The sequence below is a fragment of the Camelus dromedarius genome, chromosome 2 (genome assembly GCF_036321535.1).
Source record: "Camelus dromedarius isolate mCamDro1 chromosome 2, mCamDro1.pat, whole genome shotgun sequence".
Taxonomy (NCBI): domain Eukaryota; kingdom Metazoa; phylum Chordata; class Mammalia; order Artiodactyla; family Camelidae; genus Camelus; species Camelus dromedarius.
In genome coordinates, this window is record NC_087437.1 from 85004024 (window position 1) to 85018169 (window position 14146).

Genomic DNA, 14146 nt, shown 5'->3' on the forward strand with positions numbered 1-14146 from the left:
AGCCAGGTGTTTTAATAATGTTGTATCTGTGCTGTTTTCCTCCTTACGGTAGGAACAATATCTGATGCAGCAAAGTCCCTGCCTTTCTTGGGGAGCTATTTTCATACTAGCAACATTGACCCATATAAGAAAAAATATGTTCAAGTACAGGAGAAGGCACACAGGTGCACACTGTTACCAGACAGAGTACAGCACCTTGGCTTCATATCTCTTCTTCAGTACAAACTACCAACACAACCAAGATTCAAAACATAGATTTTGCATCCCTTGAACTTGTATCTACACTTTCTGAGTAGAGATATTATGCCTGCCTGCAGGTCCTGCCATGTCCCTGCCTGCCTGCAGGTCCTGGCATGTCCCTGCCTGCCTACGTAAAGTCTAATGTGATAGTGATTTTGATTTAATCTTATCCATTTGGCCTCTTAGGATTTCATATTCCAAAGATGTGTCGTGGCCATTTACCTAGCTAAAATCAATAATTGACATATCTAAAAGCCCTGCTTCCCACTATGTGGAAGTATACTCTCATCCTTGATTTTCTGTAAATCAGATCCATTAAGGTGGGGACATAGAACCTTCAATTGTTCAAGTTCATAGATGTGTTGATTTTGGCCACAGGTCTCTCAGGGATTATGCTGTCTCAGTCCCAGGAACCCGTCGTGGAGACTGACTTCTCTCTGCTCTCCTCAGGCTGACTGCTATAACACAAGGTAAATTGTTATATTTTATATGTCTGAATACATAGAAACATTTAACACTTTAAAAGGCATGTATTTCCAATATATTACATTTACATGTATTAGAAATAACAAGAATATCCACTTTTGTGTAAGCCTTGAATTAAAGTTGCCAAGATGGTAGAATTGACTTGTATTTTGACCTTTTTCACCTACATACTGTTGGACTTGGGCAGTTATTCTCCTTCTTTGAATTTCAATATGTCCTGTGAAGTGGGATCAGTAAGCTTGCATCAGCTATTTTATAAAATATTTTAAGCTTCAAAAAATAATGAATAGAAAATGCTGTTAAAATACAAATTATTAACCAATGTAAAATATTAAGATGAGCAGTGATTCTCTAGGACATTCAACCTAACACTTTATCATTAATGAAATTCTATTACATGTCTATACGATATAAAATGAACATAACATTGAATAAATTGAAAACCTTGAAAGTGACCCTAGGCTTTTAATTTAAGAGTTATAAATTTCCTGAACTAAATATGCCAATTTCTTCCCCCTACTGTTTATAAATTTTTCTCATTCAGAACTATGATATCTAAAACAACTTCTTCTCAAATCTAAGACTCACATATGGTGTCAAATTCAAATATTATAAACTATGTTTAGAAAAGGAAATACTTATTTTACTTAAACCAAAGTTGTTATTATTGTTTGTAAACTAGGTGACAAATATATTGGAATTCTATGAAGTAGAAAATTGATTATGTATGTCTCTCCCCAGAAAAAAAGTCTGCATTCATTGCATGCAGTACAGACCAGCTCGATGTATCTAGATGGTGGCTATCCATCTAGGTGGCTAGGTGTTCAGCTATTATCTTTCACACTGATCATTTACATTTCATTCCTTGGTAGTCTGCTGTGTTTGTGGCTGAGCCTTGCGCAGATGGTACAACAGAAGATTAAGTTGCCCCAACACTAAACTGAATGATTGATGGCCGAGGTTTTCATATAGCAAAGTGCAATTTTGTTACATAATTACCAGAATTATATGCAGCACTATATCTATTTCCTGACTATAAATTGAAGGGTTGTTCTGTCTGAGTTATGAAAGAAATTATAGACTAATTTGTGGAAACAACATCTGTTGTGAACAGGCAAAAAGCTCTCGTAAGAAAGGAATAATTTATTTCCTTCTGTTTTGTAGCGATTTATAAGATCAAGAGAAAATGAAGGTATTTTCATAGTCTGTAGTCCTTTACAAAAATATTTATGTCTGCACTTGTATATTCTATAAAAACACAGTGCTACAATTTTTGTCATGCTTAGAAAAAAGTTAAATATTCATTTTCTCATAAATGCATTTTAACTTGATATGCAACAACACATTAATTTTATAAGCACATTTTGAAAATGATGAAGTACATTTTTATGTTTTCCAAAACATTATAGTTCTCAGAACACAAAGAAAATGTTACAGATATTTGGTAACTCACAGATGGGACAATAAACAAATTATCACTCTGAAAAACTATGTACTGTTTCTAACTGTTTCCTTTGGAATCCCACTCTTTCTAACCCTCTCATGCAAATTCTACCAATCCTTTAAGCATCACTTTAAATAAGACTTGCTCCTGAGATTGGGTGAATTAGGCATAGTGTAAATCATGGGGGATTTGGGGTGTGAGGTCATGGCCAGACTGGGTAGTGTATTCCTCATAAAGACTGCAAATTGCTTTACACACCGTTCAGGCCAAATTACAAGCATCTATGCGTCCCTTCACTGTCTGATGGTTGTTTTATTTTTGTTTTAATCCTCAGAGATGATTTATAAACTCATGAGGAGGATAATCAATTGTGTACATCTATGTTACTGTTCTTTCCATTGATCTTTCTTCTTTTCTCCTTGATAATCTAAGATACCTTTTTATCATTTCCTTTCTGTTTGAAGAACTTCCAATAGCCAATTTTTAGGCCAGCTAGTGACAAATTTATTTAGTTTTCCTTTATCTGAGAATGTCTTTATTTCATTTTCATTCCTAAAGAATTATTTTACTTGATAGAGAAATCTAGTCTGAGAAGTTGTTTTTTTCAGCACTGAAACAATTTTGTGCCACTTCCTTCTGACCCCCTTGTTTTCAGATTAGAAATCATTTGTCATTAGAATTGGTGTCCCTTATAGTTGATGTTCCATTTCTGTCTGGCTGCTTTCAAGGCTTTTTATTTGTCTTTGGTTTTTGGAAGTTTAATTGTGATATGTTTTGGCATAGAATTCTTCAGATTTCTGTTCGAGGTTTGCTCAGTTTCTTAAACCTGCTGTGTCTTTTGCTAAATGTGGAAGTTTGGGGCCATTTTCTTCAGATGCCCTTCCAGCCCAGTTCTCTTTCTCTTTTTCTGGGATGTTGATGACACAGTATATGACCTTTTGTTATCATCCCACTGACCCTTTTGTCTGTGTTCATTGATTCCAGTCTACTTTCTCTCAGACTGGTGAGACTGAGATTAGGTAAAGCAATTGATCTGTCCTCAACTTCCTTCATCTTCCGTCACCACCACTCTGCTATCGATTCTATCCATCATGTCTTTTTATTCCTCTTATTGTATTTTTCAGTTCTATAATTTACATTTGCCTTTTTCTGTAACTTCTATTTCTTTGCTAAGATTTAAATTTGTGTTGCTTGCTTTAAGAACATTTCTAATTGGTTGTTAAAGCATTTTTTATGATGACTACTTTAAAATCCTTATAGACTAATTCCATTTGGTTCATCTTGGTGCTGGTGTCAGTTAGTTCAATTTTCTCCAGGTTGTTATTTTTCTGGCTCTTAATATCATGAGTGATTTTCTGTTGTATTCTGGACATTTTGTCTATTATGTTGACTTCCTGATCTGGTTATAGCCTTCATTCTATCTGCACTTACCCTGGTTTAAGTCCTGGTCTACTTTTGTGGACTTTATGTGTTAACAGCAGTTTCATTTTCAGACCTTGCAGTGTTATTTTGGTCTCCTTGGATTATTTGATGCTGTTGTGACTGCCTGAGCGGGTAGGAGAGCTATTTCTAGTCCTGGCCACTAGATGCCCCTCAGTTGGGATGGTACGGTGAATTTCAGGCTCTTGGGAATAAAGAGGCTTCCCTATCCAGTCTCCAGTTGTGATGATTTCCCTTGCCTGTGGAGAAAGGGAAGTGCTTCCTGGGCTAGGCACTTCTTGGGACAGAATTTCCTCTATTGGTTTTCCAGCTACCCTCTGTCTCTGGGTGGGGATGAGGATGCTAAGGCCCTAATGGACAAACAAACATCCTGGACAGGGCCACTTATTTAGGTTGGGTCTGAATACTCCAATGTCCCCCCGTGAAAAAGAAGAGTCCTGGATTGGCCTGTAGGGACAAAGAAGCTTCCATGCTGGGTTGCTTGTAGTGTCAGGTCCATTTCTCCTGTGCTGCCCAGCCACCCATGTGCCACTTGGGGAGGAGGGGCAATTTCAACCCAGTGTGGACAGAGTTTCCCCAAGCTCTTCCCCTGGTCACATATGGTTATCAGGGCTCCCCATAGGTGCCTGTTCTTAGTGGTCAGGTAGTAGAAGTCTTGTTTGGTATTGCCTGAGGGCTCCAGTTTCATCCTGGGAAGGAATGAGCCTGCCTAGGCTGCCTGCTGTTGTTAGGTTTGGGACCAGAAAAGTGCTGGGCCTGGATTGCTGTCTTCTACTGGGGTTAGGGATATAAACACCTTGCTGTTATGTGATTCCTCCAGTTCTGGGGTCCTGAACCAGCTTGCTGCACACTTTCCACCTTCTAGAGTCCTCCTATGTTGCCTTGTATACTATTTACAGAATTTATATTTAGAGAAGAGGAGTAAGAAACAATTCTATGTCATCTTGTCCAAACTGGAAATCTTCAATATTTTTTAAATTAAAATTTTCTTTTTTATTCCTGAGAGTATCATTTCAAAATATACTTTCTATTTTAAAATGTATACCCTCTTAAAATAGAAATTAGGAGATGAGAAGCTGAAAGTGGGGGGACAAATCTGTCATGATCTTATGGGAGTAAATTAGAGAAATCTATTGGAGGAAATAATAAGAAGATCTAAATAGAGATATATCATGGTCATGGAGAGATGAGTTCATTTAATAATAATTTAATGAACGTGACAGTTGTCCCGAAATTAATCCACAAATTAAACATGATTCCCAGCAAAATTCCTACAAGGATTTTCATGGAATCCAGGCTGATTTAAACATTTATGGACGAGCATAAAGTTTCAAGAATAGTTTTCACAATTTAGGAAATAGAAGAGTTAAAAGAAAATGAGAAGGATAAAGAGAAAGTAGAGAATAAAAATGGAGAGAATAAAAAAGAAGTAAAGAAAAAAATAGTGGTTAAGAAGGAGATGTAGAGAAAGACATGCTACTGGAAATCAAGATTTTTAAACCTATAATTTAAAAGTTTGGTATTACATGAGGTACTTCAATAGACTAGTTGAACGTAATAGAGAGCTTAACAAATTCATGTTTGTTATACGACAGAAATAAGGGTTTAAATGAATAGTGCTGGGAAATTTAAATATTTATTAGAATTTGTTATATAGTAAAAACATATTTTATAATAATGATGAGATATGTTTTATAAAAAATTTTACAGAAACATATGACAATGGAAATTTTTATTGCGTATTTGAATACAAAAGTCTTATAAAGCAATATGTTAAAGACCACTGTGCCAAAGATATAGTCACTTCTCAAAAGATAGTTTCCAAAGAGCCAGTGGATATATAAAAATACCCTCAATAGGGAAATACAAACTAATAGCAATAAATTATACTTCATGATTAAATTACAACATTAAGTTCATTTTTGTGATTAGAATAATGCCTGTGAATTCATAAGAAGAAGGATCATGCCTTTTTATTGGCACATTAATCTTAGTTTCAAACCTGATGCATTTTCTAGGTGTTCAGTATATTTTAAATGTCTGAATGATTATGGTTTATATTGTTCAATAAATACGTGTTATTTGTTGAGCAAATATTTCAGAGCAAATTTGCTAAAATGTCTTTTGATATAAATGGCATGTTAATAGTCTTCAAAATCATTTCATAAAATTCTACTAAGAAAAAAATGTAGCATGCCTTTAAATAGTGTATATTTACAATATACCTTTAGTTATCAATATTTTAAAACTAATTTCCGTGGAGCAATATTTACCATAGTTTCATATTCTTCTAGTAATGTGTATTTATTTGTACATTATTAATGACTTAAATATTAATCACCGCCTAAGATGTGATTTATCTGTTTAGGTCTCATGGAAACAGACCACTTAGAATACACACACACACACACACACACACACACACACACACACACGCGCGTTCATAGGGATTTGTAATGATCAGATAAAAATCAAATTGTCTAATTTTCTACTAATCACTATATTTATAGAACAACTATGTTAATTAATGCTTAACATGTAAAAGTTACATGACATTTCTAGATCTCAGTGAGTGTTGGGCTCTGTAAACTTTGAACTAATTTTATAGCTTAAACCATCCGTTATTCTATAGCAATAAGTTCTGAAAAGAAAAAAGGGTGAAAACATTTGCATACAGTATTACATATTCTTTGTTCTCAATTGTTTCCTGCTCTTGTATTTAATAAAAGTTAGTTTTTTTAAGCTGAACAGCTCTTCCTTTTATACCTTTTTGTATTTTTAAGTCAAAAGTAATATTTTACATCTCCTTGTGAACTTAATTGTAAAATATGACTTACCACATAAAATTATACATGATTAATACATATGTATATACTACATCTATTGATGAAATAGTTTATGAATTGTTGTTTTAATATTTCTTTTATTTTCTCTTTTTACTTGTACTTTATCATGTAGGTAATATTAGTATTGTCATTTATATAGCTTACAAATAATAAGTGATGGATACCCTCAAATTTTAATGATATACTTGCAAAAACAAGAAGTTTTTTTCTTCTTCTTAATTGATCCAATTAAAAAGGAACATAAATCTAGTTCTATTAAAATTAATAGGGAAGATGAAAATAATGCAATTGTAAGAAGTTATTGGAGAGCACTTTCTTAGGATTTCACAGAAGTGTAAAAACTTAACCAGAAACACAGAGGCTATAAAGCAAACTATTGACAGATTGATTTTTAAAATTCTTTGTTTTGAATATGTCAGATAGGGCAACTGAACTCCAGTAACAGAAAAGGTCAATATTTGGTGCTTTAAAACAACAAGATTTATCCTTGAACACATTTATCCCCAAACAGATATTCCTAGCTAGTGGATGTCTTCCCCTCAAGCAGTGATTAAAGGGCCAAGCTGCTTTCATCTTATGGGAGTTCAAGGTCACTGAACTCATTGGAGTCCAGCAGCATAGGGGGAAAGAGTGTGTGAATGGCTGCTTGAGTGCTTTGGAGCTAAATAAATCTTATAACTTGATAAAGCCATTAAAATAAAACCAATTGAGGTTGGGAAAGTTATTTGAACAATATTCACAGTAACAAAAAGAAACACCCTAATAAACATGAGAAAAGATGTGCAAAGACAATGATAGTAAAAGGTATAAAATACATTTTTTATAAAGTTCCAAAGATTGATACAGCTTTAATGAGTGTATCTCAGAACTACTGGTAGAAATATGAATTGATCATTTTTATGAAATGAATCTGGTATTACTCACTGCATTTTAAAACAGGAAAACACTTTGACCTATGCATTTTTCTTCTAGGAATTCATCAAAGTAAGACAGTAGTTACTAAATTGCAGTTTCTAAGATATTCACTGAAGTAGATTTTATACCAATGGAAAAATAAAATTTAAATAGTTGATTTTCAGAAAATGATTTAGTTCCATAGTTATTTATTTAGGAATTAGTTTTATTTTACATAAAAGAATCCAATTGTAAAATAGCATGTATAACTGATCCCAATTTATGGAAATGAATACAATGTGAAAAAGTACAAAAGGAATACATCAATTTTTAACATCGCTGTCCTTAGTGAGGTTTGAGCACTATTAAATCAGTAAGCATACATTATGTTAATTAGAAATAATATAATTTTAAAGGGAGAAATAGACAAATAATTCAAGTGCTAATAAAACACATGCTGCAATTGCGTTTTAAACCCCTTTGGTGGTCTTTCTGTTGTATAATACATTCCTAATTGTGACAGAGATAAAACAATAGGACTTACAATTATGAAATTATTCCCCATGTTTCATTAAGGTACAATAATTGAAATTTATTTAAAAATAGAAAATATTACACAAATAAATTCTGAAATTTTAACTCATAGGATTTAACTCAAGTGATCATTGCAAAGGTACATAATTAAATTGAGGCAGAAGGATACACTGAAAAGTATATGTAAAGATTTACAAAGGAAAAGATAAGTCTATATATGAACTTTATGTATCATATACATTAATAATGAAAGGTTAAATATACGTCCCCTCAGACTAGGATTAGGATTTCATCGTTAGTCAGCCACTAGTTGCTAAAGTGGATTGCAGGCCACATCATATCTAACATGCTGTTTTCTTTAAAATATACCTTTTTTTCTATAACATTATATATTTTAGTTAATTAAATGATCTTTCTGATTCCTTCAAGCCCAATGATAGAGCCAAATTTCTGTTTTCAACTAGTGTACTTGAGTCTCATTGTGTGCTAAATTCTATGCTAAGTAGTGGTCGATTCTAAAATAAGAAAGGCGTGGCCCCTCCATGTTGGAGAACTGAATAGACTACTAAGTGAAATAAGATACACATCTTCCAATGTATAGTGTAATTAAAATTTGCCATCAACAAAGCATACTCTGAAAAGAAAGTGGAAGAAATAATTTTATTCAGTAAGTTACTGATAAAGAGATTGGCTTCTAAGATAACCAGCAAAGTTGTAGGTGGTCATAGACCCTTGAAAGATCTCACTGCTCTCTCACTAGCTGTGAGACTCTCCTCAGTGTGAAAGGACTCAGAGCCCCATTGGCTTCCTGATTATTCTCCTGCAATATAGACTAATATTAACAAACATCGTTGGTTAAACTGTTACTAGAACTAAACACACTGTGTGCATTGTAAGAAAGGATGCTGTTTATTTATTTTTCCTATGGAGTTTTTATTTTTTATCTTTTCTACAGAAAGGAAAGGACCAAAGATAAATTAAGGATACAAATGAACTATTATATGAACTATTTTAAAGTAACTTTTCAGATTTACAATACTGTTACTATCTCCCTGAAAAAAATATTTCTCAAACCCTGTCTGCTTTTGAGTTTCTGCATCCTTTCCAGATTGCACTCACAGTTTCACTCCTATGTTTTCCAAATGGTATTGACTTAAATAGAGCTATTTCATTTACTCCAATCCCACATTTTGGGCAAAATTTTTTTTTATTATTTTCATTTGTGTGTGTCTCAAAATAGCGCTCTTTTCCTAGATATGTACAAAAGTCTCAAAAATAATCATTCAGTATTAACCCATTTTTGAGCACCGTAATTCTTACAATGGAGACTCTAACATGAGTTTACTTTGTTAATATGCATCTCAGTTTTTTTTCTTTATTTGCTTTGCTGTATGTTTAACTACAGTTTGGTAGCTAAGATCCAGGCACCTATGGATAAACCACCACAATATCAAATGGCCGGTTGCCTTTTCTTCCAAGTATCATCGGTCTAGGTTCCCTGTCTTTGCCATATCCAGTGTAGTAGTGTATGGTTGAAAGAACTGAGTTTTAGAATGATTTGGATCTTAAGTTAAAGTCTCAACTCCACAGTCTCTAGCAGTGACAACATGCTCTGCGATGGTGGATACATCAGCCATTATCCAGTATTGAAAAGGGGAGTACACCAGCTATTCTAGCAGACAGACATCAGCGTTTTACAAAGTGTTAATTAGGTATACTTTTGTTGACTAGGTGACTTCAAGGATAATAAGAGAACTTTAAGGTATCAAGGAGGTGGCAATTGCAGGGAGTAGGTACCCTCTTAGATCTGAAGAAAAAAAGGCAAGAGGGGGCAATTATTAAAGTGTAAGAATTAGAGAAGGGCTCCATGGAGCTCAAACTCTAACCTGGAAGAGAGGGTAATGCTCCTTTGATGAGGTGTCTCTGAACCCTAGAAAGGTGCCCCGCTGGCTTGGGGCATAGACCTTTGGAGAGGTGGCACCAGCTGGCTGCTGCTGGGGTCTGATGTAGATGTCTGTAAGTGCTGGAAAACCTGCAAACTGGATCCATCTCCTGCCACAAAAAGGAGCGTCTATAAAGAATGAAGGAACATTGCAGGTGTAGCCCTCAAAAGAACAGTGAGGAGTCTGTAAGCCCACAGAAAAACCCGTAAGTAGCAGAGAGAAAAGAGGAGAAATCTTTTTCCTCCTTTAGCTTTGAAGCCTCCTTTCAGAATGCCCTATCTTCGGAGACTAACAGGGAGCCATCTGGCAAAGCAAAAATATGGTTTACTGAAGCCCAGTGGCAGTTTCACAGAGCAGAGTATAGAAGGGTGGATTTGGAGCTGGGAGATTAATAACTGAAAAATTGCCACCATTGGGATAATAGGTGTTTAGTAATAGAGGATAGAGATGGACAACTCTATCCTTATGGCATAGAGAATAAAATATGCAATATATACCATATATAATCACAGACACTCAGTTTGTGAACCATACTAATAAAGATGATGCTAGTGAACCCCACATCTTGACTCTTTGCCTGGAGGTTAACATTTGAAAATATTTAACCCTGACACAATATTGCATCTGCCTTCAGCACCTGTATTCATCTTCTTTGCTCTGTTATGACTTTATTTTGTTATAAATAATCACTTGTGTTCTATCATATCCCAAGGTTTGAGTGGAAACCAGGGATACTTGTCTGAAAAATATATAAACCGTATAAATCAAAGATACTAAATAGAAAACTGAGAAAGAATGTGTTTCTTGCAGTTTTTCAGCTGCAAGTTATTATTAATAGAACCTTGTCGGTGTGGCAGATGTAGGAAAGTAGGATAATTATATAATCTGATTAAATCTCAGTCTACCAGTGGGTATATGTCTCAGAAGAGTGTCTCAAGCAATGTATCTCTATTGGAGTAGGTAGTTTTTTTTTCTATCCCTTGCTTCTTTCTTTGGATGAAGCATTCCCAATCTGTAGCCCTGCAGCTTTTACTTTTGTTGACTGTGGTTTTCTTTTCTCCTCCCTTAGGTGAGACAGAAAGTTTGAAGGTAGCTTGAATAGGGAGGAATTCCCTTCCCCAGCTACCAGTACATTTCAGCGCTGTCTTCTAGCAAAGTCCTTTCCCCTGGAATGTAGGCCTTTTTTATATAAAAGATTATATGTGTATTTTACAATGGTTACTTTCCTCTTCTGCATTCCAGAGCCTAGAAGGGATCTTTCTCTGATTCTCATCTTTATAACCTGATGGTGTCCCAGAAGGGGAAATTCATGGATGTGAAAGGGGTTCTCCCAAGACTATGGCCCCCAGGAGATTCTCACTCTAAATGCAGTCCACATTCAGCCTCCAGCAGTTCCTCAAAGTGACCACTTACATGTTCCTACCAGTTTTTTAGCTCCGGTGGTTTCTGCTCCAGGTGAGCAGAACAATAACTCAGCTCCTGCATAACCACAGGTGCTCCTGTCTCTCCAGATTTTGGGCACAGTGGTTTGCCGTGGGACCCCAGGTCTCAGTGAGTCCCAGAATAGTCGACTTTTTCTTGTAAGAACAGGAGAAACAATTTCTAAGCTTCTTATATGTTGGAGCTGAAGCAAAAAATGAGCATACTCATTAAGATGAAAACAAAAGTATTCAAAGGCAGGAACTTGTTCTGATCACTTATAATGTGGATGAAGATTACACCAATTATCTGCTTTATTTTTCATTCTGTTTACTGGAAAAATTAGTTATAGACTAGTTAGTATCTAGAGTCCAGTGTTCCGTTGAGTATTAGTTTTTTTTAATCACGTTAAGAAATTAAAATCTATCTGAAAGGCATTAAATGGAGAATTTTATAAAAATCCATATATTTTTCCTGAATTGTACTTAGCACTCATCAAGGGTTTTGTTATAAATCACACTTTAAAATTTTTACTTCCCACTAGGTCCTTTGAATCAAGAAATGTAATTAAAACCGTCAAGAATATGTTTAACATACTACATTTTCAGCACTTAAATTCAGTTCTTTACCTTGACATTTCTGCAAAATAACGTTCAATTAAAAATATTATGCTTAAAATAAACTCAATCTAAGCAACTAACAGTATTTTAGAGAATTCTATAAATATGTGATGGTTCCCATTACAACTACTATCTTTTGACTCTCAAAAAATTTTAAATTGCTTAAGTAGTGGTATATACAGATGTCAAATTACAATACTGCACACCTGAAAAATATATAGTAAAAAAAAGTAATTACTTAATGTTCTTTTCCTAAGTATCTAAACACTTCGCTCTGGTTGTTTCATCTTTTATGCAATAAGCATAAAAATGAATTTCTTTTCAAAAATAAGGTTTAGTGAAAATTAAAATTAAGTTTCATGAATGTGAATTTACATTAAAAATCAGAATTAAATCCAATGTAGATTTATTTTAAATAAAAACATAGAGCTTTATATAAAACAGATAATTATAAATTGATATAAAAACGAGTTTGAGAATTACTTTGTATTTATATGTTATGAGATAAGGGATGTCATATTTAGCTTGTATTACTGGTTTACTTCTGTCCTGAATGCTAGTACTACTTGCATTTTCTTCCTAACATTATACAGTTAATTTAAACAACAAATCATTTATAATAAAATGGCTATATAAATAGAGATATGTTTTAATTGCTTTTTTCTCTTTGTCCCTTTTTGAATTCTAGAACTGACCAGTTCTACAGAACAGACTTTTCTCTCCCTCCCTTGTGTTACTACAGGAGCAGCTATTTTGTCTGTGCCTCAGTGATTTATAATGTTCTCCTTTCACCTGAATTTATAAGCAAGTACAAATATTATATTTTGCAGGATCCTTTTTAAGGAAAGGAAATTGATTATTTGCTTCACAATTCAACTGTGTCTGGATTGTTTTTTATAGTAATCTGGCACAAACTGATTTAAAGTGATAGATCTTTGGGCCTCTTGGTCCAATGATTGACCACTGAGCTATGGAGGATCTCTCAGAAAAACTCATCATGCTATAAATATATTCTCAGAATTTTTTGATAAATGATATCTGTAGCATGTGGTTAAAAGATTATTATATATTTTAAACTATCTTAAGATAATTTGGTTTGCTCATACATATAAGACATAGACCACGTTTAAGAGTTTGTTTTATCATTCTCTATTGCTGGCAAACCCTATATGCTTTGGTACAGAGACCACGGTTAAACTTTTGGGGCCAGTTACTTTTATAACATTTCTAAACGTAGTGAACTCAATCAACCACTGTAATTTTACAGCACTGTGAACCATCAGAGAACTGGGTATGTCAGAGTAAAATTCCCTTATCATAAGAAGAAGTTTAAAAAGTTTTAATTCTAGCAAAATATAGAAGTGTCCTGGATTTGTGATGTGTCTTAGGTGATTTTAGGCAAGAAGAATTTATTTTGATAAACTATATGAATCAAGATGTTGACATGTAGGAAAATTATGTAAGGTCTCTTTCAAAAAATGATTAGCTTACTTTCAAAATGTATGATATGCTTACTCTGTATGTGATTTAACAGGGATGTGATACAAGGTATAATTTGCTACTTCTGCATTTCCAGTTGATTTCATTAATATGTAAAGTAAAAGGAACAAATTACCTTCATGCAGAGTGTCTGCATACTTCTTAACCTACAGGCAGTGCCAGGTGACACAGCATGTACCCATATCTTATGGTTCCTTTTAGAATGGCAAACTCACATATAAAAATAATTTAGATATCTACAAGATGACATTTGATGGAAAAGTAAAGTGTCTATTACAGTATAAACCTTTAAAATATAATCATCTCACCAAAATTTAAATATTATGTATTTTATTTTTCCCTGGTTTGATCATGTAAAGTGAGTTTTATTTCTGGTTTGCAGATGGGGTCCTAAAATTAAAATGTCCCTTCTCTTCCTAGAAATCATGCACAAAAAATAATAAAATGAAACAATTTACCTAGAACAAAATAAAACAGCCAGATAATATGCATATGTTTATGTGTATATATGCAATGTTTGTACAAATGCAAATATTAAAATAAAGTGGTGGTAGTGTGGGAGTCATACAAGAGAAGGCTAAAATAAGAAGTTATGGAAAAGGGACTCAGTGGTAGCACAATTATTTTTGTTTTGTTTCAGACAAAAAAAATCTTTAGGGTGAGTGTTGATCCTTGAGATAAAGACACTAAATTCCTTGTTTGGAATAAAGGAAGTACACCTGTTGTTATCTGGAGTTTCTTGGACCCAGCCTGGCTCCCTGAAGCAGAGATCTAGTCATA

General features: G+C 34.0%; 1 long non-coding RNA gene across 7 annotated transcripts in view; it reads left to right on the top strand.

Annotated features, from left to right (window-relative positions):
• LOC135323329 (uncharacterized) overlaps positions 1-14146 on the top strand; it is a 430798-nt gene that overhangs the window by 97433 nt on the left and 319219 nt on the right. For all 7 annotated transcript variants that reach the window (XR_010384767.1, XR_010384770.1, XR_010384765.1 and 4 more), the window contains exon 5: positions 619-710. This is a non-coding gene — a long non-coding RNA (uncharacterized LOC135323329). The remainder of the gene's footprint in view (positions 1-618; positions 711-14146) is intronic.